Below are 26,659 nucleotides of genomic sequence, written 5' to 3' on the forward strand. Positions count from 1 at the left end.
CGTCCAGGTCCTGCAGAAGCAAAGCAGCCCCAGACCATTACTCTATCACCAACATGTCAAACCATCACCCTACCACCACCTTGTTTGACTGTTGGTATGATCTTCTTATGGTGGAATGCAATGTTAGCTTTACGCCAGATGTAACGAGACCCAGGTATTTCAAAAAGTTCCACCACCTTTAACTTATCAGTCGGCAAAATATTATACAAAAAACATTGGGGAGGGTCATCTAAATGTTTTCGCAAACTCGAGACGAGCCTTTCTGTTCTGTGTGGTCAGCAGTGGTTTGCGCCTTCAACTCTCTTATGGATGCCATTTTTGCCCAGTGTCTTTCTTATCGTGGAGTCGTGTACATTGACCTTAAAGAGGCTCTGTCACCACATTACAAGTGCCCTATCTCCTACATAATATGATCGGCGCTGTAATGTAGAGAACAGTGGTTTTTATTTTGAAAAACGATAATTTTTTAACAAGTTCTGAACAATTTTAGATGTATGCTAATTAGTTAATGACCAACTGGGCGTTTAACTTTTTACCAAGTGTGCGTTGTAAAGAGAAGTGAATGACGCTGACCAATCAGCGTTATACACTTCTCTTCATTCATGCCCAGCTTGTTTCACTGCACAGCTTGATCTCGCGAGATCACACTGTGACGGGACTTCCTCCCACAGGTTCTTCACAGGAGCCATGGAAGACATCACCCCCAGCCGCTGCAGATTTGGATAAACGTACTGGCACGGCTGGAGGCGATGTCTGTTGACTCTTCCATCGCTCCGGTAAAGGACCTGTGGGAGTATGTGACAGCACAGAGTGATCTCGCGAGATCACGCTGTGCAGTGAAACAAGCTGGGCATGAATGGAGAGAAGTGTATGATGCCGATTGGTCAGCATCATTCACTTCTCTTTACAACGCCCAGTTGGTAAAAAGTTGAAAATGGCCAGTTGATCATTAAGAACTAATTAGCATAAATCTTAAATTGCTCATAACTTGCTCAAAAATGATTGTTTTTCAAAATAAAAACCACTGCTGTTATCTACATTACAGCGCCGATCAGATTATTTAGGAGATAGGGCACTTATAATCTGGTGACAGTCTCTTTAAACTGAAGCAGGGGAGGCCTGCAGTTCTTTGGATTTTCATCTGGGTTCTTTTGTGACCTCTTGGATGAGTTGTCAATGCGCTCTTGGTTAAAATTGAACTCCTGGGAATGTCCATCACTGGTCCACTTTTCTCAATTTGTGGATAACTGCTCTCACTGTGGTTCACTGGAGCCTCAAGAGTCTTCGTAATGGCTTTATAACCCTTTCCAGACTGGTACATTTCAGTGACTTCGCCATCCGTATTTGACACTATTTAGGACGTGTCATCATGTGCAGCTTTAAAACCGCTTCTAGCCGGATTCACATTGCAGATAGCTTCTATATAAGTGATGTTTAGTTCAGCAGATCTGGCAGTCATCATGCCTGGTTGAGGCCAGTAAAATTTTACCCAATTGTCAATTGAAATTTGGTTAACTGGTTGATGTAGTAGCTAAGGTGGCAATTACTTTGTCACATAGGTCTGAGCAGCATTTTTTGTTCAATAAGTGATATTTAAAAACAGCATTTAGTGATGACTGGAGTTACCTTTGTCAAATATCAAAAGTAGTGTGATGATCTGAAGCATTCAAGTGTGACAAACATGCAAAAATAGAAGAAATTGGGAAAGGGCAAAAACTTTCACAGCACTGTATGTATGGATATTATTATATTTTTCTATTGGGGGAGACATATGCATTCGGGCTTGTGCCCTTGGTCTTTTAACCCCTTAACGCTCCATGACCTACTATTAGGGCATGCTAACTAGAGCGTTCGCTCTCAGTGACCTAATAGTAGGTCATGGAGTAAATGCAGCGCCATTTTCCGCCGGCGCGTTCACGAGCGGTGACAGCTGCAGTTTCCGACAGCAGACTATCACAGCTCAATGTGCAGGGACAGATTGCGGAGGTCCCCCGCCGATTAACCCCTTAGAAGCTGCGTTCAATAGCCATCGCAGCTTCTTAAGGGTTAAGCCACAATCGACGGCCCGATCCATGATAGGGGGCGGCAATGCCTACTATGACAACCAGAATCCTAACAATGGACTCTGGCTACGCCATCGACGGAAGCCTAGTGGGTCCTGACTAAGTCAGGACCCACTATGCTTGCTTGTCAGTGAGTAGCTGACAGCTCTAATGCAGTATATTAGAATAGCGATCAGGGCCTCCTGCCCTCAAGTTCCCTAGTGGAACAAAGTAATAAAGTGTAAAAAAAAAAAAAAAAAAGTTGTGTAAAAATAAGAAAATAAGTTAGAAAAGTAAAAATCCCCCTTTTTCCCTCATCAGCGTCCGTAACAGCCTGAACTACAAAATTATGTCGTTATTAAGCCCAATTCAAATAGGTGCTGTGAAAAAACTGTGGGGTCAAAATGGTAACAACCACCATACATGAATTCCTTGAGGGGTGTCGTTTCCAAAATGGGGTCACTTTTGGGGGATTCCTACTGTTTTGGCATCTCAACACCTCTTCAAACCTGGCATGCTGCCTATAAAAAAAAAAAAAAAGGAGGCCCCAAAATGCACTAGGTGCTTCTTTGCTTCTGGGGCTTGTGTTTTAGACCACGAGCGCACTAGAGCCACATGTGGGACATTTCTAAAAACTGCAGAATCTGGACAATACATATTTAGTAGTGTTTCTCTGGTAAAACCTTCCGTGTTACAGAAAAAAAATAAAATTGAAATTCAGCAAGAGAAATGAAATTTGCAAATTTCACTTCCACTTTGCTTTAATTCCTGTGAAATGCCTAAAGGGTTAAACAAAAAAAACTAAATGCTGTTTTGAATACTTTGAGGGGTCTAGTTTTTAATGGGGGTTTTTAATACATAGGCCCCTCAAAGCCACTTCAGAACTGAACAAGAACCTTAAAAAAAAAAAAAGGCTTTTGAAATTCTTAAAAATGAGAAATTGCTGTTTATGTTCTAAGCCTTGTAACGCTCAAGAAAAATAAGAGTGTTCAAAAAACGATGCAAATCTAAAGTAGACATATGGGAAATGTGAACTAGTAACTATTTTGGTTGGTATAACCATCTGTTTTACAAGCAGATGCATTTGAATTCAGAAAAATTCTATTTTTTTTTAAATTTTGCAATTTTTCACAAATAAACACTGAATATATCGACCAAATTTTACCACTAACATAAAGCCCAATGTGTCACGAAAAAACACTCAGAATCGCTTGGGTAGGTTTAAGCATTCCGAAGTTATTACCACATAAAGTGAAATATGTCAGATTTGAAAAATGGGCTCTGAGCCTTAAGGCCCAAACTAGGCTGTGTCCTTAAGGGGTTAAGGCCCTAGCAATCCCCCTGGATCACACAATAAGGCTGGATTCACATGAGCATGTTCGGTCCGTAAAGGACGGAATGTATAAGTCCCGGACTGAACACCGTGCAGGGAGCCGGGCTCCTAGCATCCTAGTTATGTACGACACTAGGAGTCCCTACCTCGCTGCGGGACAACTGTCCCGTACTGTAATCATGTTTTCAGTACGGGACAGTAGTTCCATGGAGAGGCAGGGACTCCTAGCGTCGTACATAACTATGATGCTAGGAGCCCAGCTCCCTGCAGCGTGTTCGGTCCGGGACTTGCGACCAAAATAAGTTCCGTCCTTTACGGACCAAACATGCTCGTGTGAATCCAGCCTTACTATTAGGGTATGTTCACACGCTTAACAAAAAACGTCTGAAAATACGGAGCTGTTTTCAAGGGAAAACAGCCCCTGATTTTCAGAAGTTTTTTGAGCAACTCGTGTTTTTCGCGGCCGTTTTTGGAGTCTATGAGAAAACGGCTCCAAAAAAGTCCCAAGAAGTGTCCTGCACTTCTTTTGACGAGGCTGCAATTTTACGAGCCGTCTTTTGACAGCGACGCGTAAAATGACAGGTCGTCGGCACAGAACATCGTAAAGCCCATTGAACGTAATGGCCAGATGTTTGCCGACGTATTGGAGGCATTTTTTCAGACGTAATTCGAGGCGTAAAACGCCTCCATTACGCCTGAAAATAGGTTGTGTGAACCCAGCCTTACTCAGTCATAGTGAAGACTTCATGCTTAGGCCTCGTTTACACGAGCGTGTGCGTTTTGCGCACGCAAAAAACGCCGTGTTTTGCGTGCGCAAAAGGCACTTAACAGCTCTGTGTGGCCTCAGCATATGATGCGCGGCTGCGTGCTTTTCGCGCAGCCGCCATCATTATGACACTCCGTTTGGATGTTTGTAAACAGAAAAGCACGTGGTGCTTTCCTGTTTTCATTCATCCTTTTCACTGCTGTTGCGCGAATCACACTGTTCGCACGGAAGTGCTTCCGTGTGACATGCATGGTTTTCACACACCCATTGACTTCAATGGGTGCGTGATGCGAACAACGCACAAATATAGGACATGTCGTGAGTTTTTTGCAACGGACTCACGTTGTACAAAAATCACGGACTGTCTGCACGGCCCCATAGACTATTATAGGTCCGTACGACACACGATAAAATCACGCGCATCGCACGGACGAATAACATGCTCTAGTAAACGAGGCCTTAGTCTGGGAGTGTAAAGACTGAACATAGAATATATTTTTATATCGTTTTATTTTCTTACTAACCTTGTTTGCAACCAGCACCTCAATTTCCTTAACTTTTTTTTTTTTTGTATGACCGTGCAGCTGAGAAATTTTGCGATACCTTTACCACCGTCTCCATTTGCATAACCCCACGAGATCTTCATGACCACACCCACAAATATCACGCACACCAGATAGCACCGCTGCTTACTACCTACTCCGACATTATAACCCTGGCACTTCCCTGAATGACACTTCAAAAGAATTTGACTACTGCTTTAACTGAAAAGAATCCTCTGTATAGATAATGTGCTAGAAAGAATAATTCCATTTTCTATAGGAATCCATGAGGAGAAGACATGTGCTTTTCACAGTCAACTAAAAAAAGAAAAAACCCAAATTTTTTTTTTATTTTATATACAAATCCCTGCCTAAATCCTCTAGTACCAAAAGAATCAGCCACATATTCCTTTATATTTATTTAAAGACGATCCATGTTAATCAACCCATTCTGCTTTACCTTTATATTTCCTTGCTAAAACCTCTCATCAATATCCAACTTGCCACGTCCAGCAAACAAGGGGTCAAACACCATTACCGACAATGAATGAACGTTACCCGTAGACTAGGCCTTAATCCTCCTTTAAATCCAAATAAATAGCTATCCGCAGAGTAGTACTAAATATTCATGGCCGTAATCCCACATAACTAAGATATAAATAATGTATACATGGCCTGGTTGTGCATGGAGGGATTAGACTAATCATTTACGTGGATAAGTCTATGATAAAGAAAAAGCACAAAGTCTATTCTGCAGCAGGTCTCGGAGACTCGGTACAGACGACAAACAACGAAACGCGCTGGGTAGACAGATACATGGAGTGGTGCAGATCCTTCCAGTCATGTACAGGCCCCAGCCAATCCTCTAGGCAGGGGTGGACAACTATTGGGCAAGAAACGCTTCCACAGAGGAGGTTGCTGAACTCCATAGTGAGACGCACCTTCTTTTACAGTGGGTCACTCTGCCCATTGATACGTATGTGTACAGTGTAATGCTTAATTTCCCCTGTGGTGGCACTAACACACGACCGTAGTTTTCTATAGGCCACGGACACCTCTCCATATATTTACGGATAGGTGTCCGCACCGTGAAGTGATCTACAAAATATAGAACATTCCTGTCCGCAATTGTGGCACGGACTCGCCAATAGAAGTCTGTGGGCGTGTGCAAAATTGCGGATGGCTACGGATATGTATCTGTAGATGTCTAATGGCGGAAGCCTTGCTATGCGATGGCAGGGGATTCCCCAAGGGGATGGCACCTGAGCAATCGTGACCTTAAGGGTTGGGACAAGCTGGTGACATTTGTAGCCTTCCTTTTTTTTTTTGCAGATCCGCAAATATGGATGCACTACGGACTGTATTTGCGGACAGCGTGCTAGATATGCGGATCCGTATTTGCGGACTGTAAGAAACACTACGGTCGTGCGATTAAGACTTTAGCGACAGGTTTTTCCACAGATTACATCCGATTGCTGGGTGTCCCTGCTGGGAGACACTGGGGCAGATTTACTTAGGTCTCATGCACATACGCAGCAGTCTGCACAGGAGTAGGACATGTTCTATATTTTGCGGATCATTTCTACGGCACTGACACATCCGTAAATATACAGAAGGGTGTCAGTGGCCTATAGAAATGAATGGGTTCGCAGATTATCCGTAATTACGGATAAAAACTACGGTTATGTGCGTAGGCCTTAAGGCCCCATGCACACTTGTTTTTGCGGCCGCAATTCACCCACAAATCTGCGGGTGAATTACGGTCCCATTATTTTCTGTGGTGCCTGGACCGCAAAAAGATAGGACATGTCTTATTACGGCCGTGTTTTGCGGTCCAGGCTCCTAGAAATGAATGGACGCGGCCACGTGCGTGGCTCGCGGTTGACACTCGGCGGCCGTCAGAGCAAAAAATACCGGCCATGCACACCACTACGGTCGTGTGCATGAGGCCTTAGTCTTAGCTTTCTGCTCTGCTGGAGTACGATCAGGAAGTTATATTAAAGAGGCCTACGTCTCTTAATAAATGTGTCATATTATTATGCTGGCCATGTGCCACAAATGTGGTGTAATGACCACGGCCGTGCTGCCTGGCATCAGTAGGCTGTAGGAGCCACGGCATGCTGAGGGAGCCGGAGGGGAGAGCAGGTGCAGTGAGGTGAGCGTACATTTTTTATTTATTTTTTTAAATTGTCCAATGGGGAAGGGAGGGTGGGGGTAGTCCGATCAAGGGGGAGGCAAGGTACAGGGGCCGTTTGCTACGCCCCAGTCTCAAATACACGCAAGTTGCATTTCTGTCACATAGACCGTGCCATCATTTTGGCCAGTGTGGCAGTTAAAACAGATAAAAACAAGGGGACATATACAAAAACACCGAAAAAGGCCATACTTACAAATGGACACAGCCAGGTCAGAAACGCTGAAGGAGAGTGAGCAGGTGCTTAAATAATAATAGCCACTCCCACTAGTCTTGAGGGGAGTGGTGTGTGGTGCATGGGATGTGTAGTAAGAAATAATAAATGAATAGTGTGTGTGCAAGTGTAATAATATAAGTGAAATATAGGGGGCAGTAATGAGTAAAGTACCTCAATAGAAATAAATGAATAATGGGATGCAAGTGTGTGAAACATGGAGGGATAGTGTGTAGGTCATGAGGCACAGCGTGTATAGCCAGGTAGAAGCCTATTTGTGACGCCTTGATAGTTCATAGAGCGGGCTACCCTGCTTGCTATGCCAAACAACAACACACCATGCTCTCCCAGCATCAAAGACCCGGCTGTGTCCAAAAGAAGCAAATATACGTAATAATGAAAAATACCTGGGGTATTAGTGATCATTTTGGCCAAAAGGATGCAAGCTCGCAATCCACGACAAGGATCCCCAGTCTTTGATGCTGGGAGAGTATGGTGTGTTGTTGTTTGGCTTAGCAAGCAGGGTAGCCCGCTCTATGAATTATCAAGGCGTCACAAATAGGCTTCTACCTGGCTATACACGTTGCACCTCATGATCTGCACACTATCCCTCTATGTTTCACACACTTGCACCCCATTATTCATTTATTTCTATTGAGGCACTTTACTCATTACTGCCCCCTATATTTCACTTATATTATTACACTTGCACTCACACTATTCATTTATTATTTCTTACTACACATCCCATGCACCACACACACCACTCCCCTCAAGACTAGTGGGAGTGGCTATTATTATTTAAAGCACCTGCTCACTCCCCTTCATCAGCGTTTCTGACCTGGCTGTGTTCATTTGTAAGTATGGCCTTTTTCGGTGGCAGTTAACGGCAGAGATGTACGTCGCGATGGATCAAAAGGAGGCGCAAGCAGCCAAATGGGTCACATCATAGGTCAGTAAAGTAGCCGAGTTGTAACTTAGAAATCAGCTAAAAAGACGCCACTTTAGATAAATGTGAGCCAATGTTTTAGATTTACTAATAACGTTAGAAAACGGCAACATTTTATGAGATTGAGAAAAGCGCAAATTGCACCAAATGTATCTAAAAAACAAACAATGGGAGTTATGGAAGCCACTCCGTGAGCTCGACTGTTTCTGTACTCCCGGCCACTTCGTAACTCAGTGGCTGGAGCCCAGTGACAGCGGGAAAAGGTAGGACGGGGGCCCCTTTCTAGAGATAGATGTGGGTCCCATTTTTGGGACCTGCACCTATCAGACAACATTTATGGCATGAAAGAACCCGGATCATTAGGAGGGCTCTACATGGGATTACAGACATCCCTGGTTTTTAGGCGGGAATTTTTCCCGCCGGTATCAGGGCAGAATGGGAATTCTGCCTGGTGATGTCTGTCATTGGGCCACAGCTGTGGCCTATGAGACAGTGAGGGCAGCTTAGGGCCTTAGTGACAGTCAGGGATTGGTGTAAGGGGTGGTCAGGTGACTAGTTAGGTAGATATAAACCAGGAATATGCAGTGGTCTTGGCAGACCTTCTGACATATTCCTGGAATAAATGTTCGCTGCCCCCGTCCTCCCTCCCTAAATTTAATGAGTGATTGTACTGTATTAATTATCATGGCCTTTTGTTAAAAGGGGTAAGTCGCTCGGCAGTATGAGTGGACATTTATGTATTATTTGTGGTAGGCTTGAATTTATGCCTAAGCCAGGTTAATAATTCAGGATGATAAAGTTAATGGTTTTTATTATTCAATGTTTTATGGTAAGCTTGATAAAAGGCCGTGGCCAGAATATTTTTACCACCATTCCAGTGTCGTGTCTATTTATTTAGTTAATATGTTCATTTTTGACTGGTTATTTTATTTTAGAATGTTAATATTATGTTTTGTAATCCCATATCCTGTGGATGTCGTGTAAATGTCCAAGATGGGAATACCTGTTTAAAGGATACATTTCTGACTGCCTGCAGCCACCACTAGAGGGAGCTGAGAAGCTTACTACATATTGTGCCATTCTGTATAGCAGTAAGCTCCCCCTAGTGGTGGCAGCAGGTAGACAGAATTGTGTTCCCATTTATCATTGGGATTTAGATCTCTCTGTATCACAAATATGGAGCTCCCACCGCAGTGAAGACATATAGGGCGATTATAAAAGTATGGTGCAAAAGTAAAGGCCTGTAGTTAAAGTAACATCAGTGGTAAAGGGCCAGTGACTGAAAATCCAAGCAAAACGGGCTTAGTTGCCCATAGCAACCAATCACAGCGCAGCTTTCATTTTCAAGAGCTAAAAGTGAAATGTGCTTACATAGTGTGACATAAGACGGTGACATCAAAACCGTAAAACAAGCTTTTTGCGCGTTGGAATTTGCAAGAACGGGGTCTGTACTGACAGTACAGCGAAACCATCAGAACAAATTTGGTAAATGTGCTCCGCATAGAAACTGCTTCACGTTGGGTGAAGCAACTCAAAACGACTGGATGATTAGGTCATGGGAAAAGTCCGGGCTGCCCAAAGACTTCGGAAGAGACAGTGAACGGGATTCGAGCAGCGTACAAGCGTAGTCAGAGGAAGTCGACCAGGCTGATTAGTATGGAACTACAAGTGCCACAAGCCATGGTGTGGCGTATGTTACGAAAACATCTGCTCTGTAAGCCATACAGATTACATGTTCTTCAGGAGCTGAACCCAGACAAACCAAAACGCTGTGACTTTTGCATTGAATTGCAGGGCCGATTGGTAGAGGACGAATTCGCCGATAGGCTGGTGTTCAGCGATGAGGCAACCTTACATCTTAGTGGGAAAGTCAATTGCCACAACGTTAGAATTTGGGGCTCAGAAAAACCATGTGCCTTTATCGAGTACATGAGGGACTCACCCAAAGTAAACGTGTTCTGTGCAATGAGCAGGCGCAAAGACTACGGTCACTTTTTTTGCCGAGGATCAGTGGCCACTCCTTGTTAAGGGAATGGCTTATGCCACAGATAGACTATGTTGGTCAGATCTTCCACTATCAGCGGGATGGTGTACCACCTCAACATCTCCATTTGGATGTTGGCCGATACCTGAATGGAACTCTACCGGTACGTTGGATTGGCCACGCTATAAACAATGATTCACCAATCGCCTCCACGATCGCCAGATCCAACACCCTGCGACTTCTTTCTGTGGGGGCTACGTCAAGGACTCAGTGTATCTACCCCCCCCAGCCACAGGATCTGAACGAGCTAAGACAATGCATCACTGAAATAGTGGAGTCCATATCTCAGGATATGCTGGCACGCGTCTGGACAGAACTGGACTACTGCCTACTGCCGTGTCACCAATGGAAATCAGTTTGAACATTTGTAGTATATAGAAAAAAAACTTGGATAGATCGTGTGTCTTTTCACGTTAAGAAATGTGTTCTGTTCTCTCGGTTATGAAGACGAGGCTATAAATTTTGTACCAGCCTTTTTGACTCTATATTAAGCAATTCATCAGCGCAGAATTTTAGACTTATTGAGCCACATCTGCTCACAAGACAAATCCAAAAAAGCCAATGTTTCTGCCTCCTTAATATCACAGCTACAGATTAACATTCTGCCGTTTCAACAACGGCCTTGAGACGACGTGCAGCGGCGTGCTTCTGGATACATAAATGGCGTTACTTCACAATAATAAGCCATTTTACTAGTAAAAACAAAACTTTTTTTCAGCTGCGGATGTTTTGAAGGCTCCTATATTCCCATCCTGCAGTCCTTGGATCAGCAAACAAAGCATCCACACGTCACGTCACCTCACCATTCTCACGGTGTTTTTATTTCCGTATACACTCGATAGGCAGAACTTCAGGAGACGTTTCGGCCTGAAAGCAGCAATCACACGTTTGGTGAATGACAAAACTGAACGGCAGAGCCCAGAAACTAAATGGATTTGTTATAATCCGAAACAACTGATTTTATGTTACAGTAAAAACCTTCAATTTACTCCTAAGCGCCATTTATCTGGCCGGGTCCTATCTCGCAGATGCTGCATTACACACTATAATTTTCTATTTTCCTGCGTCCTCCAGTTCTCTAAACACAGACCCAAGATAAAATATAATAACGAACAATAAAAAAAAAACAAAGGCAGTTTTCCAATTTCCCAGATTACACAGTTTTAAGAAATGAAAGAAAAAATAAAAATGTATTATTAAATAGGGAAACTATAGTTACTATGGGTGACGTGAAGTAAAAATTCCCCAAATTATACGTTAGCGTAAAAAAACAAAAAACATATACCTTTTTATTTATTCATTCATATGAAAGAGTAAGGCGCCATGCACATGGCCATGCCCGTAATCAGAGCACGCGATTGCGAAAAAATGGACATGCTCCATAATTCCCGACATAGTCACCCATCCGTAGTGATACGGAAAGGTGTTTGCGGTCAATAGAATGGAATGGGGCCGTAATTGCGGCTATGTGCATGGGGCCTTAATCTTCAAATATTGCCTTTTTCCCCTGTCCACTAGAGCAGGCACAATAGGGTGACGACTTCTATTTTCTGGGACTTAATTGTCAGCTTTGCTATATAGACTGGGAAAAGTGAGCAGAGTCATCTCATCATAATTAGAGGGTGGGCCAGTTAATGACAGCTCTATTGCACCGCTGGAGGCCTAGAGAAGACATGATCGTTTCATTATACACACGGATAAGGTTCTGCATGCAGCTTTCCGGTCACTCCCTGGTCTCTGGGGAAGGGGCTGCGCTGGAGACTATAATAATCTATGACATTTCTGTGTTAATTAACTCCCATTCATTGCAGCTGCCATAAAGCACACACATCCTGCTGCTACATTGTCTATACAAGAAGAAATAAGGCCACCCCCCAGGTTAGTTTTAAAAAAAATAAATAATATATAGATACATTTAAATAAAATAAAATTAACAAATTAGGTGCATTTCTAGCCATCCATGCACCAGAAATTAAAAACTATGCCAGATAGAAACTAGTGTGAATTATATTGCAAATTTACGCTAGCTCAGAACGTAAAATTCTAGTAAATTTGTCAGACCGTGGATGGCCCTCCCCTTTTGTTAAGTCCCACCCACTTTTAAAGTGCCGTGAGCAGCACAAACATCAGAAAAGTCAAACATTTTTGCGCAAATTGCGACTTTCATGCCGTTTGTGCCTATAACTACTGTAGTAATAAAATTCCCCCCGTTATTTATCTTCTACACACTGACCTCTAATTACTGAAACTAATGTGACATACACGGTGGGACGTTCTCTATCATTCTAAAAGGAGCTTTCTGATTGCGATCAGTCACCTCCTACTGAGTAATTCACGGTGTATGACCTAGTTTTCAAGCCTATATAAGGCCATATTCACACATCCTAGCTGCAATAAGGGGCATTTGCCCCACTTGGGTTGTTTTTATTGGTTTAAAAGGGGTCACCTCACTAAAATTGGCTGTACAGGATTAGAAAAACATGGCTTCTTTCTTCCAAAAACAGTGCTTGTCCATAGGTTTTATAAGGTATTGCAGGTAGCTCAGCTCTATTGAAGTGAATAAACCTAAGCTGTAATACCAGACACAACCTGTGGACAGGTGCGGCACGGTTTCTGGAGGGAAGGTGCCATGTTTTTCTAAACCTGTACAACCTCTTTAAATCAATGGCATATCAGTGGGGGTCTGTCCTAGGACGTCCAGATGCTCCAATAAGGTAGTGGTGTGCACGGCCGTGATTTTTCGGGTCCAACAGCCGCAGAGTGTCAACCGCGTGCCGTGCACATTGCCGTGTGCATTAATTTCTATGAGCCTGGATCGCAAAACACGGCCGTAATAAGACATGTCCTATCTTTTTGTGGTCCGGGCTATAAACGGACCGTGGGAACCACGGTCGTGTGCATGGGCCCATTGAAATGAATGGGGCCGCAATTCACCCACAGATTTGCGGGTGAATCACAGCTGCAAAAACACATTCGTGTGCATTGGGCCTAAGGCTTCATGCACACGACCGTGCCCATAATTACGACCCATACATACGGGCACGGCCGGCTGCGTAAAGCCGGCCGTTTTTAGTAGCCGTGCGCTCATTATAAAAGTATAGGAGCACGGTCTGTAAAATAAAAAATAGGTCCTATTTTTTTGCGGCAGGTTTCTACAGCACAGACACCCTCCAGTAGAAATATGGGACGTTGTCAGTCGGCCATAGAAATGAATGGGCCTGTAATTTTGGGCGATTTTACGGTCATGTGCATGGAGCCTAAGGCCCTGTTCACACTGAGTATTTTGACAAGCTTTTTGGAGCGGAAACCGTTCTGCAAAACTCGTCAAAAACCGCCTCGTGGGAGAAAGGGACATGCCCTATCTTCACGCGGTTACGCCTCTGACATCAATGGGAGGCAGAGAAAAGCGTATTTCGCTGCGTTTTATGCCCGCGGAGCTCAATGGCGTGCAGGGAGAGTAAAATCTGCCTCAAACTTCCAAACAGAATTTTGAGGCAGAATTTCCGCCTGCAAAAAAAACTCAGTGTGCCTAAGAGAGTAAATAGAAGACCGGAAGGAGGGAGAAGGAGGCGGATGCAGCTGCAGCTTCTCTCTCTCTACGAGACTACATGCTGTGAGAGGGAAGGGGGAGCAGACGTGGGGAGAAATCCGATTGGCTCAGAGTACCCAACATTGGTCTTACATCACACCAGCAAGAGCCCGCCCACTCAGCAAGTATAGAGAGGAAATACACATGTTCAAAAGGCAGAAGGAAGGAAATCGACCACAAAACACAGGCGGGACCATCTGCACTACATTGAATACATACCCCAGGATGCAGCACCCGGACTTCCACAGTATATGCCCTAAATGTCTGATCTGCTCTCTCTAGAACGGGCGTCCCCCAACCCGAGCACGCTTTCTAAATTGAATGCTAGGACACCAGGCTAAATTGAATTAAAAAAAATAAAATCAGCATTTCACTAGATTCTGTCACAGCACAAAATAAACCTTGCCTGTGTATTGCCAAGTAGCATCCCCCCCCCCCTCCCTCCTTCATGAATAGACATCGGCTATATAATGTTAATTAACAAGTAAATGTTACACTTCAGGCATTACCAGCACAGAATAGACTGGAAATGGAGGCGCTTTGTTACTCACACGACCATACTACTTATTTTCTGCTCTCCATCCACATGAAATGTTCCTGCTCCCTCAGAGCTAAAATAGACTTGTGCGGAAGGCGTGCGCGATCAACTTCAATAATCACCGGTTACAACAGGAAAAAGAGCACAAATATAATCATTTTCTCTAACCAAAAAGTTGCAGGTGGAATGAAAGACAAAAACGCTATTATTCTAGATTGTTAAACTGGGGGAGGGGGATCTGCAAAATGAAGCCCTTCAATGAGGATCGCGGTCTCTATAATCAGCATCTTTGTAATAAAGCTGCATTACCTTTTGTGCAAGATTTCACTTAAGTCATATTTACTCTGCAATAGAATATATCTTTTGTTTTTATCTGGAAACCATCAACAAGCAGGTTAGGTGATGACTGGGAGACAGACTTCCCCTGCCCTCAATTAGTGGGACATGAGAGCAGGGAGACTCCTTACATAGGGCAGCACATGAAAGGGCACAGATTTGCTTTAAATTAGATATTCCCATCGAAGACACGGATAAGATGCGGGTCCCAAGGAGGCAGCTGAGGGGCACGGCAGATTCCGTAGCTCCCATAGGAGACAACGGAGAGAGCAGCACACAGAGTTTGCCACCCATCTATTGATTCTCCGCGTGGATGCTGCGGCCAGTGAGGCAGGGCAGGGGATGGATGACCCCCGTTTCGGAGATAGCTGGGACCCGTGGCTATGCCATAAATGTCTTAGACGTCAATAACCCTTTAATATCCTGAACACAATGCCCAATTAAAAGTAGAAGGTATTCATATATTAGACTATTTGGAGGCAATATTCAAAATAATAAGGCAAAATAAGATCCCTCAGCATCGGCTAGCCTGCTTGTTGATGGTCTCCAAGTAGCAACATTTTTCTTTTACACTGCAGAATAAAAACAAATAGGTGGGACCAAAGGCAATGAAGAGCTATATGAGAGAGATTTTGGAGTGATGCCAATGGTGGAACTTTGTTTCAAAGATTATATTAGGGAAATTTGCATAAAGCTGGCACTGCATTCCGCCATCTTCTGCATTGTGTCGCTCCTCTGTTATTCCTCCTGTAAAAATATGAATAAATTGACAACTGGGTGGTACCATTCCTTTTGCTATTAGGGTATGTCCCTACGCAGTCTGACCTGGTCAGCACTGATTGGACAGTGTTAGAGTGTGTAGTGACACTCCACAGAGGAATGGTAACACCCAGTTGTCAATTAGTACAGTGTGCCTTTAAAGGCTTTTTCCATCATTTCCTTAGGATGGGCATATGCGTGGGATCAGTGGGACCCCCACCAGTGAGCAAAAATGAGGGGGCAGGGTGGCTCCATGAATGCAGTACCTAACACAAGGGTGTCCATGCCGTGTGGATGTGTCTGGTACTGCGGCTCAGCCCATTCAAGTGAACAGGGCTCAATGTTGCCCCCTATTATTACCTTATTAAGAAGACTTTTGGAAGGGATGTGACAATTGACAACCACATTTACAGAATCCAGCTGCATAAACCTTATCTGTACAGTTAGAGGTGCAAGAGGTTAAAAAAAGAGTAGTTAATCATCCTGGAAGTTACGGATCCTTCACCCTTCCGATTATCAGTCCATCATTTACATCTTCCAAAAATCTTTTCATCTCGCAGAATTTCACCACAATTTCGTTTCTAGGCCACGTTTTTTCCCCACAAGCGACAGCAGTTTTGATCTTCTTTCCTCTGATCTTACATAACAGAGGGTAATTGGCAGATGCCATTGATTTCTGTAAAAAGTTTCTAGACCCAGGAGGATATGTAAACCTACGATCGTCTTAGAAGGGGCATCAGTCACGCTGGCGGCAAGTATTGTATGAGCAAAGGAAACTTTAAATGACTGAATCTTACAATGAAGTCATGAAAGGGTTATTCCCATCTGAGACATATAGGACATACCCACCAGATATGTCATAATGGTCAGATATATGTGGGTCCCACCTCTACGACCGGCACCTATATCCAGAACGGGGGTCCCCCACCCCATCCTGCCTAGTGAGGTGGCCGGGAATTGCGGAAATTGCTGAACTCGGTTGTTTACATCATTCCCATAGAAGCAGAAGCCACAGCAGGGGAATTGGCGGCCATTCTGATAATTGGCTGTCCACGTAACACGTGGTTTGTGTCTGTCAGTGCGGGAGGCACTCTTACATAGCGGCTGTTCATTCTGTCTCAGAGGGGTCCCCAGCGGTTGACCTCCTCTGATGTCCTTATGCCCTAACAGGATATATGGAAACGGGTCGTCTTCATAAAACAAACCCGTTCAAGGGACGCCAAAGGGTACCAAAAAAAAAAAAAAAGAAGAATTTCTTGATACGTAGTCTATACCAATGCTCTGTCTGCAGTGGAGACCAGGTAAAATTTCCTCTGCTTCCTAAAGCTTTATTACACCGCCCGACGTGGGCCGTGGAAACGAGTGTCCATCGAGACCACTTGATGATCGGCGCTCATTTGCTGCTAATATGGGGGCTACATCGCTCTCCCCTATACATTTTTATCATGTCGGCAGCATGTCTCCCTGTTTACACAGGGACACGTGCTGCTGACAACGATAATAGTTTCTGCATTTAAAACGGCACCACACTTGTCCACGGGTTGTGTCCCATATTGGAGCTCAGCTCCATTGAAGTTAATGAGTGAGCTGCAATACCAGACACAACCTGTATACAGGTGGGGGCACTGTTTTTGGAAGAAATCAGTCAAGTTTTTCTAATACTGTATAACCCCTTTAAGATCATCTGAACTGAGTAGTTACCCGGTATTATGTGGAATAATAGCGAAGCCCACAAAGTGTCATCAACATCATGAGCATCAAATACTTATAAGCCTAGGTACAAGTCTATGGTGTCCATGAAATAGGTCAGTCGCGCATACACACAGTCATTCGCCACCACTCTAGAGGCACATGGTGCCACCCGCCAAGTCTATATCCAAACTCTCACTAATACCTATCGCTTATTAGCATCTGGTAAAAAAAAATAAGAAATGATTCTCTTAATTCTATACAACCGCTTTAAAGATCCAAAAACAAAAAAAATAACTAAATGGCTGCTGTCTCCTAAAAACAGTGCCACACCTGTCCACAGGTTGTATATGGTATTGCAGCTTAGTTCTATTCACTTCAAATGGAGCCAACCTGCAATACCAAACACAACCAATGGACAGGTGTGGCACTATTTCCAGAAGAAAGCTGGCAGGTTTTTGTAACCCTGGACAGCTCCTGTAACTTATCCCGGTTGAGCAGTATGGGTGGGATAGGCGGTATTCAGATGCATTAGTTCACCAGCACAAACCACCTCCCTACAAACAGATGAACCACATTAAGGTAGCAAATACCTTCAGGTTATCGATCTCTTGATCTTCCTCTCCGAACGTCCCGATCCTTCTTTACTGCAGCCTGTAATGCAAAACCAAACTAATTATTCTGTGGTGCAGAAAGCACAGCAGCTATATATTCACACACTGTATATATTATCCGGTAATGTGACTTTTGTCTCCATGCCCGCCCCACCCCCAAACGGTGCCCACCACCTGGATAAGCAATACTATGGCACTTCTGCTCCATTTTCTACGCAGGTACGGACACCCCCACAGTAGGTATCACTTGGAGACCCAATACTATACTGAGGGCACAGTACTAGGGAGTCCCTTTAACTATCAGACCACTTTTAATGGACACATCAGATATTGACAGGATTTCACTTGGACTCATTTACACATCAAAATCACAGACTTGGCAAGCAGTTGTAGAGTCATTCCACATTCTTATGACCACCAACTACAGGGACACGTGGTGACAGATAAGTTAGAGCCATTACAACTCCCAATTGGGTTAGACCAAAGTATGAAACGGCAATCTGACTCATCAAGTGGATAGTCTAAGCCAGAGCGCTCCTTCTTAGATTGCCCTCATGAGCAGTTGATATCAGCTTGCAGAATCTTAAATGTAGTATTACATGGTGTATTACATGGCTAACCACGTAATGGTCACATTATTATGACCACCAGCCAATATCCAGAGTCACCGCCGCGTGCAGCACGGAGAGCAGCTAGACGGGCGGGGAGTGACTCAAAGGTGCTGGTCGGTGGTCTCCCGTATCTGGCGCCGTGCTGACTGCATTGCATCCCACATTTGCTGGAGGGTGTGTGGTTAGGGGGGTGATCCATAGAGCGAACAAGATGATCGAGGTCCCACAGATGATCACTTGGCTTCAAGTCTGGAGAATTAGGGGGCCAGGGAAGTACTTGGAAGTCTTGGTCTTGCTCTTCCAGCCACTGTCAGACATTTCTAGCCATGTGACATGTCGTATTGTCTTGCTGGAAGATTCCATCTGCCCCAGGGAAGACAAACAGCATGTATGGGGGGACGTGATCTGCAACGATGGATTCATACCCAAATAGGTTCAGAGCCTTCCACATGGATGAGGGGCCCAGAGAATGCCATGAAAAATTCCCCACACCATAACGCTGCCGCCACCAGCTTGTGTTCTTCGAAAAATGGGTCACGGTTCTTGGGTATGAAGACCCACTAGGCCGCTCCGCCGTAGCTGAGTGGCAGCTGGCCAGTCAATGAAAAGTCTTTAGCATAAGAGTACATGTATGAGAGTTCTGACAGACACGAGATGTAGAAGACGCTTTGGCACAGATGATTCGTGGCACAGATGACAATTGACGTGGCAGATGGAATAAACGCGACTCCAACATTAGATTTTAGTTCAGGAATAAACAGTTACAGGAAGCAGGATACGGAAACACTGGGAACAGGATGCAGCTAAGGGACCATTTGCTTAAACAAACATGGGAAGAGGACACCAGGGTGCACGCGTGCATGCTACGGGAGCGAGCAGTGGATGCCGGTGTCCTCGGGGAGGAGCAGGCCCGCACACAGGCAAATTCTGGCGGCCTCTAGAAGTCGGCGCTACACAATGGTTGCAGGGTGTTTGTTCTCTGATGTTTCTCGCCTGACACGACAACGTCCATCCGATGAAGCAGAAAACGTGACTCATCAGAGAAGGCGACCCTTTGCCAATCATCGTGGTCCAATTCTGATACTACCGTGCAAATTGAAGCCTATTTTTCTGATGCACCTTTGTTAGGATAGGAGCAGTGACCATCCGTCGGCTTTGGAGCCCCGTACGGAGTAGGGTTTGTGAACTGTTTTAGACACACGTCTGGTAGCCCCCTGGTTGATTTTCACGGTGAGCTGCTCCACTGTAATGTGTCGTTCGATCCTCGCGCACCTTCGTAGCCGATGTTCACCTCTCACATCAGTGGCACGTGGTGCTCTGCAGTTTCCACGTCTGTTATTCCCAATGGTGCCGGTTGTCCACTCACGATACACTGTCACCACATCCGCACGAGAACAGTTTACAAACTGCGCTGTGTGAGAATACTGACACCCTTGGCCCGAAAGCCAATAATTATCCCTTTTTGCAACTCTGATACTTCGCCCCTTTTATCCATGGCAACAACGAGTGATATGTGATCAGACAGCCTATCACACACCTTATATACCCACCACACATCACTTCCTTCATGGGCTACGCGCTGCCGATGTCAAAAGTAGGAGGTGGATATAATAATGTGACTCGACTGTGTATATTGTTGGCAGTACCGGATGTCAGGAGCCTATAGGAACAGATTATCTGGCGTCTTAGACCTTGCCCATCGAACCACACCTTAACTCCCGTATGACTAAAATGTTTCCCTACATAACATTGCATAGCGCTACTCACAACATCCGGCACCCACTGATAATCGGATCAGTTTCTATAAGGACGAAAGTTCTAAACTGGCACTGGGTAAGGCTGTGGATGGCACAGTAAAATATATATTTTTTTATATTAACCAGTTGCGTACCGCCAACAAACTATAAACGTCTGTGTAGCCCGCACCTCTCTGCAGCGACATCCTAGATCATGCAGCGTTTATCCCTCTGCGCTCTCCCCTCTTTCTGAAATTTGTGACCCCGCAGTCTGTAGACCGCTCAAATCAGGACATCGTCACAAAAAAAGTTTGTGTATACATAAACTTATTACGCTTGTATCGTCTCCCTCTCCTCACAGCCGATCAGAGAGTGTGTGTAGTGTGTCCATACACCCCTTTTTTTATTAATATATTATTTTATATCTTTTTATTATGTATCTTATCCATTTGCTATACTATTAAGCCTGTTCCTTGGAGGCCATCAATAGGACTCAGGTTGCCATGGTAACCGATCTGCACCCCGCAATTTTGTAGCGAAGGGGACAATTGGAGGACAGAGGGCGCATCCTACTAGGACGGTGTACATCCAACATAATAGTATGTCGAATGTCCCCAAGAGGTTTAAACGACCAGATGCTCAGTCCACATTTGGCCTTGCGAAAATCTAAACGCTGGTACAACACACAAAAAGTGTCAGTGTACCAGTTATTCTTGTACAAAACATATGTCATTTTTAAGAATCTGGAAACCAGGGTCCTATACCGTAGGTTTTGGAAGGGGAGCTGGGAAGAACATTGGCTGGATTCGACCCCAGTGCGGGCCACCACATTGGCTGGATTCTATCCAAGGACCCCAGTGCTGCAAGGCAACAGTGCTAACTAATGAGCCACTATGTCTCGTAGGGATAGTATAGTAGGGATTTTTTACTGTAAGAGCAGTAACACTGTGGAACGCTCTTAATGAATTTACCATTACAACCTCCTTTGGCAAAGTTTAAAAGGGGACTGGATGCTTTACTTGCAAGTTATAATACTACAAGTTATGGTTACCAGTAGACAAGTCGTTGATCCAGGTATTCATCCTGATTGCCTGATGTTTTTTTCCTACCTTACGCTGGATCAACATTGCAGAATAGGCCGATCTAGATGATCTTATGCCATTTTTCAGCTTTACATTCTATGTTACTTTTTGTCTACTGTGTTTATTCAGAAATTAAAATGCACAACAGTTTACAATGTAATTATTAGATTTTTTAAATCTAACCAATAAATATCTATTTTTTTAATTATCAGTATAAAGCAACCCCCCCCCCCCCTCCCCCCAAAAAACAAAATTCAAAATTTTTAGTTATCAAACAAGTCTTGGCTGAGATTGCATTTTGTTGATCGGGTCCCAGGACAGGCAGAAATACTGATTTTTGGAAGATTTGCAATTTTCCCCATTAAAAACCCTACTGTAAATATAAAAAGAAATCGAATACAATAGAAAGTATTAAAGTAATAGAGAACGAATAGCAGAACAATCTGTAGGACGTTTCATTCATGGTCTTGTATAACAAAAATGGGACCTGTGGGTTTTTTTTGTAACCAAAAATATTTCACTTGTTGCGTTTCTTCAAAATGGAAATATTCCCTCCAGTCTTCAATTACAGAAGTGGCCGCGTGTCCTCATAGATTGCTCTGTCTGGGTGAACGCAGTCATATTTGACAGAGTAGAAGGGCATATTAATGCGGGTAAACTTCAACGTCTACAGGGAAGACAATGAAGGCATCCTCCACCCTTTTGTCTTCCCTGCAGTCTCTGGTATGGGTCCAGACAATGCAAAAAAAACAACAACCCGCTTCTGGTAAGAACTTCAACTTATTGTCATTAGGTCTTTGTCCCTGCAAGTCATCCCTAGATGGTCCCTTAACTACAGGGACACTGGCCAATAGCCGTTGCAATGCAATTCCATGGAGCCTCCTCATGCCAACCTCGGGAAGAGAGGCAAGATAATTTGGGTTCACTTGACCATAAGTGGATAGATATATTCAAACATCCCACCCACCCTTTATGGTCAGACCCTTAAAGGGATAGTCTCATCACAGACAAAGGGGCGAATAAACAGGGTTTGTGCCAACCATTTCCAACGCTACAGAAAATCTTGGCATAGACTGTTAAGGCCCTTGTAGACTCTACAAGTATATGTTAATGTCAAGGGGGTTATCCGGGGGACCAAAAATTGAATACAGAATTTTTCATTAAAGTACAATAGTAAGGGACTTTGTTTTACATAAAAATATGAATGCAAAGCAATTTTTTTAAAATTTTTGGTCCCTGGATAACCCCTTTATTACTTCCGTATCTGAAGAAGACTAAAATATTATATAATATTTTTTACAGGCCAACAAATTTACCACCAGCATCGTATTTAGCCAACTTTCTATAACTTTACTTGACCTAGTGAGCACGCGCTCCGGCCGCCTCTTAAAAGGACAGTTCGTGCGAAATGCTGAAGTTTCTCTAGACTATTTAAGGCACCTCTTCCATCTCCCAAGTGCCTAAGCAATGTTGTTTCCAACCCAGTGTTAGTCTGCCAAGACTCCAAAGCCTGTTCCTGAAACCAGTGTCCGTTACGACTTCAGTATCAGAGTCCAAGACGAGTCCAGTGTCAGAGACCAGTTCTGCTTTCGATAATCCAGCACATGCCACCTTCCAGCTATCCGGCATCAGCCTGCCATCCAGGTACCATCTTATATTTGTTTGGCCAGCTGCTACTCCATTACAGTGGAGTGGCCCAGTGGATACACAACGCTGGCGGACATTACAGACCACCATTAAGGTAAAATCACAAGACTGGAAACAAGGCTAATTCATTCCTGGTTGGCGGTAAATATCCTTAGATCTCTCTATAGGGAAACAATAAGCACTTCGTACCAGCGCGGTCTCCTGCTTTACCCAATAGCATGGTGACTGTAGGAACTATCTACGGAAATGTAACCAAGAAGCTCGAAAAGCCAAAATAGAAAAGACTTGACATGTTGGAGAAATATTACTCCTCAAGGCTGCCAGGAGTCCAAAATGATTTAATGACAAAAATTGAAAACACCTCATTATAACCATATCAGGCAAGGAGAACCTGGTGGACAAGTGAAGGTCATCTAGAAGTTCTACCACCACTAAAGAAATGCAAAATCTTTACATTTCTTGTGAAGAATTCATTTCAACAACATGTCAGAGAAAAACTGGTTATTTACTAACGGACGTGTAAAACTTGCCCCTAGGCTGGGAAAGAAATAGCATTGTCGAGGGCCACCACTCCCAGGACCCAAACCATTGTCCCAATTCAAGAATCCTGATGCTTTCCATGGAACTCTAATCCCATCTGCATACGTTGGTCAGAAAACTCTCGATTGTAAAGATCCTGTGTTGAATTTTCTGCACCAAGGGGTTCTAGTGATTCGAAAGGCAGTGGGACCCGCTTGAATTCGGGACGAAATACCAGACCTTTACAAGTCCCAATTAATTTCCATATGGAAAAGTCTTAAAAAAGGGGGTTGGACAAATACCTATTAGTTAGAAGTGTACCCCAACAATAGGTTGAACACAGGGTGTCCCCATGCCAGAGCTCCCAGCGATCCACTGCAATGCATGGTGTAATCCGGAAGCAAGTGTTCAGTTCCCCATATGGTGCCAACAGACGAGAAATGGAGTCATTTTCAATTGAAAGCAATAGGCTGTTCATGTAAGGCGCGGATATATGACCGGTCCTCCAGAGCAAGACACTATTTGTTGCCGCTCCCAAATAGGACACTTCATCTATTAACTTCCCTAGGAATACTATAGTGTTAGGCCTGGTGTAGGTTCTGAGGGGGTGGAGCATGACAAGATTCAGAGAACACCATAGAGAAAATTCTTTGTGTCATGCTCCGCCCCCTCAGTGCCTGCATTAGATATAACACAGGGGCCCACATTTACAAGTACAGTCTAATAGACAGCGTAAACTTGACCAGGCAGGCATAAAGTGCGCCAAATTTATCAGCGGTGAATGCTACATGATAATTGTGGCGCAGCTTACATGATCTGTTAGATACTTTTCTCTTCCCACTTTTGATTTAGCTTATTCTGCAACAGAATTATATGCCAGTATTTAGCACATTTTAAGCCACATCCTATTTGTCAAGCTACGTGTCTTTCCCGTTAAACCATGCCCTTTTTTTCTAAGTGTCTCGCGAGGTGCAAACATCAAAATTGCATTCCACTGCGCCAATTTGCGTCAAAATTTAGCACATTTGTTGACACTTTCTAGACCAAACACAGAAGTAAATCTGTCCCAGTGTATCACTTTTTTCTGGAGTGTTCCTTTAATAAGGCACTTGAAGATGGTTTTTCTACCCTCTTATTTGTACAACCCGGTAAGAATTTAACAGGAAATTGAAACGTCAGCAGAGTCGTGTAACATGGCAGCAGGTTGGTATTTCACCACTTTATATGATTCACTCACTGCCCAGTGGACCTCAATCAATAATGAATTTCATCTAAAGGCTTTTGGCAGCGACTTCAACCAGATGCATCATGGATCATATTTGTACTTCTAAATTAACTTTTAAATCCCTTGTTAGCGTCCGGTTAGTATATAAGCGATAATAAGAGTACGAGAATGTGTCTGCTGCTAAAGACGTCCTGCAGTCATGAAGTATATCAAGCACAGAAATATAGAGAGACAGTAGGACTACTCCTTCCCTGCCCTAGAACACCTGGGATGCCGACATTAACCCTTCTCCGCCCTAGACCACCAGGGATGCTGATATTAACCCTGCTCTGTCCTAAACCACCAGGGATGCCGACATTAACCCTTCTCCGCCCTAGACCACCAGGGATGCTGATATTAACCCTGCTCTGCCCTAGACCACCAGGGATGCGGATATTAACCCTGTCACTGTCCTAGACCACCAGGGATGCCAACATTATCCCCTTCCCTGCCCTAGGAATACTGGCATTAACCCCCTCCCTGCCCTAGACCACCACTAATGCGGACATTAACTCTGCTCTGCCCTAGACCACCAGGGATGCTAACATTATCCCTCTATGCCCTAGACCACCAGGAATGCTGACATTAACCCTTCTCTGCCTAAGACCACTGATGGGGTGCGGACATTAACCGGTCTCTGCTCTAGACCACCAGGGATGCTGATATTAACCCCCATCTGCCCTAGACAACCAGGGATTTTGCATTGACCTCTTCAATACAGTAGACCACCCAGGATACTGGCTTTAACCCCTTAACTTCCCTACACCACTAGGGACATTGGTATTAACACTTCTACTCCCCTAGACCCACAGGGTATTAGATAACAGGTTTTTGTGTGACGCCATACCCTCCTCCCCAAGTCACATCAACTCTTTGAAATTTTTGGGTAGTAAAAGTGGCAATCCTACTGGAAGAAAAACCCTTTATCATAGGCATAAAACTTAATAGAGAGGGGTTACACTGCTCCAGATCCCCATCAATGAGGCAGAGCGCAGCTCCTGCTCTGGCAGACCCATTTAATATATGGATGACTATCCATTTAAATAGCCACCTTGTAATCCCGCTGACAGCCACGGCGATCGCCAGTGATCGGCTTTATTTGAAAAAAGGGGTTTATTAAGACGAGACTTCCCCTTGAAGTCATTGCATTAGCATTTGTCTTATCAGGAGTAGATCTGTGATACAAATAGTGTTCTGCTGAACTACACATCATCTCTCTGATAATTATGTTTCGAAATATATTTCCGTTATTATCCGTACTTAAGGAAACAAGTGAACCGAAACACGCCGAATCTAAAAAAGGCATACAGTAGTAATGTAGAGCGCAGTTAATGATGCCGTCTGACTGAGGTGAGCGGCTGGACCAACTTCACATAGAGCAGTTTGTCTTAGGCTTTATTCAGACGAACGGGAATTACGTCCATGCAACGCGCGTGATTTTCACGCGCGTCGCACGGACCTATATAAGTCTATGGGGCTGTGCGGACATGTGCGTGATTTTTACTCAGCGTGAGTCCGCTGAAAAAAAAAAAGTCACGACATGTCCGTTATTTCGGCGTTTTGCGCGAATCACGCACCCATTGAAGTCAATGGGTGCGTGAAAACCACGCATGCCGCACGGAAGCACTTCCGTGCGAACTGCGTGATTCGCGCAACAGCTGTCAAAAGGATGAATGTAAACAGAAAAGCACCACGTGCTTTTCTGTTTACAAACATCCAAATGGAGTGTCATAATGATGGCGGCTGCACGAAAATCACGCAGCCGCGCATCATATGCTGCTGCCACACGGAGCTGGTAAGTGGTTTTTGCGCACGCAAAACGCCGCGTTTTTGCGACCGCACAAACGCCATGTTCGTGTGAATCCAGCCTTAGATTGGGAGATGTAAAAGCCAGATTTGGCAGAGGTTTTCCCATTAACACGAAACGCGTCAGCAGGAAAATTTTCAGCATGTCTGGGCTCACACAACCCACTGCAGGATTTTAATTAAGGACCATATATTTCTGATAAAATGACAAAAATAAAACCCTATTACATTTACATGGTCACAAGTGCAAGAATCAGCAAAGCTGCAAAGGAACGGCTGTGATTATGCAGCTTTTAATGAACGGCCATAAATGCAGCGGAATTAAAGGGATAAGTCATCGAAATGGGATATTACCCAGTTTAAGTACAGTCAGGAATGAAGACGA

General features: G+C 44.2%; 1 long non-coding RNA gene across 1 annotated transcript in view; it reads right to left on the bottom strand.

The window, feature by feature from the left end:
• LOC142740410 (uncharacterized) overlaps positions 1-26,659 on the bottom strand; it is a 43,156-nt gene that overhangs the window by 4,502 nt on the left and 11,995 nt on the right. Inside the window, exon 2 of the long non-coding RNA XR_012880648.1 lies at positions 17,589-17,649. This is a non-coding gene — a long non-coding RNA (uncharacterized LOC142740410). The remainder of the gene's footprint in view (positions 1-17,588; positions 17,650-26,659) is intronic.

The sequence above is a fragment of the Rhinoderma darwinii genome, chromosome 2 (assembly GCF_050947455.1).
Source record: "Rhinoderma darwinii isolate aRhiDar2 chromosome 2, aRhiDar2.hap1, whole genome shotgun sequence".
Lineage (NCBI taxonomy): Eukaryota > Metazoa > Chordata > Amphibia > Anura > Rhinodermatidae > Rhinoderma > Rhinoderma darwinii.